Below are 2027 nucleotides of genomic sequence, written 5' to 3'. Positions count from 1 at the left end.
CTTATAATTCTGGAAATTCTTCTAATAATTCTACATGTGAATCTATAGTTTGAATATAATAACATGTATCATCTGCAGATTGCGGTTGTTGCATAGCTCTATCAACTGAAAAGGTAACACTCTCGTCCTCTATACTTAGGGTCAGTTTCTTACCAAACACGTCTATTATTGCTTTAGCCGTGTTTAAGAATGGTCTTCCTAATATGAGAGGAACTTGAGAATCTTCTTCCATGTCCAGAATAACAAAATCTACTGGAAATACTAAAGTACCAACTTTAACTAGCATGTTTTCCATTATCCCTCTAGGATATTTTACTGATCTATCGGCTAGTTGTATGCTTATTCGTGTTGGTTTCAATTCTCCAAGGTCTAGTTTAGCGTATAGTGAATACGGCATTAAATTATACTAGCACCTAAATCTGCCAATGCTTCTATTGAACTAAGACTTCCCAAAAAATATGGAATTGTGAAACTTCCTGGATCTGATAATTTTTCTGGTATCTTATTCAACAGCACTGCAGAACAATTAGCATTCATAGTAATAGCTGAGAGTTCTTCCATTTTCTTTCTATTTGTGATTAGATCTTTCAGAAATTTAGCATATCTAGGCATTCCTGAAATCACATCAATGAAAGGAAGATTGACATTTATTTGTTTAAACATATCCAAGAATTTGGATTACTCGGCTTCAAGTCTTTCTTTTCTCATTTTACTTGGGTAAGGAAGTGGTGGTTGGTATGGTTTAACATAAGGTTTAGCCTTAACTGTGTTATCTTCATTAACCTTTTCAACTACCGGTTCTGTTTCCTTATCTTGTTCAGGTTGTGGTTCTTGTGGAGTAGGAATAGCTTCATCAGAAATTACAGGTATTTAAGGTGGTTTAAGTGTAATACCACTTCTTGTGGTAATGGCTTTAGCTGTTTCATTCTGGGGGTTAGCATTTGTATCACTAGGTAGACTTCCCGGTTTTTTTCACCTATCAACCTTGCTAGGTTGCTCACTTCTTGTTCCAAATTTTGATGCTTGAGCATTTTGTTCATTGGTTTGTTTCTGAGATGTGAAAAACTGTGTTTGAGATTCAACTAGCTTTGACATCATATCTTCTAAATTTGGCTTTTTATCATCGGTTTGTGGTGGTTTGTTTTGAAAAATAGGTCTTTGCTGATTGTAAGTATTATTGGATACTTGTTGATTGCTTGGACCTTGTTGGTTGTTGTATGGAACATTTCGGTTATAATTCTGGTTTTGATTGTAGTTTGGTCTTGGCGGTTGATAATTATTCTGATAATTATTTCCAGGCCTTTGGTTTATGTATGAAACATTCTCTCTTTGTTCTATTGTTAGTTCAATACTGAGACAATCTTTTGTCAAATGTGGTCCTCCACACTGTTCACAACTAATTCTTATTGAGTTAATATCTTTAGTCATCTTTTCCATTCGTCTCTCGACAACATCTATCTTTGCGGAAATGGAATCTAAGTCATGGCTAGAATCGGCTCTAGCTGCTTTAGATGATCTAACGATATCTTTTTCTTGGTGCTACTCATGTGAGTGGGAAGCAGTGTTATCAATAATTTTGTAAGCGTCAGTTGCTGTTTTCTTCATAATGGAACCACCAGCTGCTATATCTATGTCTTTTCGTGTAGTGATGTCGCATCCTTGGTAGAATATTTGTACTATTTGACAAGTGTCTAAACCATGTTGCGGACATCCTCTCAATAACTTTCCAAATCTTGTCCATGCTTCATATAGAGTTTCATTTGGCTTCTGTGTGAACGTAACAATTTCTCCTTGAAGTCTTACGGCTTTAGATGCCGGAAAGAATTGTTTAAGAAAATTTTCAACTAAAACGTCCCATGTATCAATTGCCCCTTCAGGTAACGATTCTAACCAATCTTTGGCTTCTCCCTTTAAAGTCCAGGGAAATAACATGAGATATATCTGTTCATCCTCAACTTCTCTGATTTTAAATAAAGTACAGATCCTATTAAATGTACGAAGATGTTCATTTGGATCTTCCTTCGGCG

General features: G+C 35.6%; 1 non-coding gene across 1 annotated transcript; it reads left to right on the top strand.

Moving 5' to 3' along the window:
- Positions 1-1693: 1693 nt before the first annotated feature.
- On the top strand, positions 1694-1800 carry LOC139856711 (small nucleolar RNA R71). Its single transcript, XR_011762173.1, has one exon. It is a non-coding gene; the product is annotated as a small nucleolar RNA R71 (small nucleolar RNA).
- The last annotated feature ends 227 nt before the right edge of the window (positions 1801-2027 follow it).

Source organism: Rutidosis leptorrhynchoides, chromosome 6, assembly GCF_046630445.1.
Source record: "Rutidosis leptorrhynchoides isolate AG116_Rl617_1_P2 chromosome 6, CSIRO_AGI_Rlap_v1, whole genome shotgun sequence".
NCBI classification, from domain to species: Eukaryota; Viridiplantae; Streptophyta; class Magnoliopsida; order Asterales; family Asteraceae; genus Rutidosis; species Rutidosis leptorrhynchoides.
This window is presented reverse-complemented; position numbering and strand designations above follow the sequence as displayed.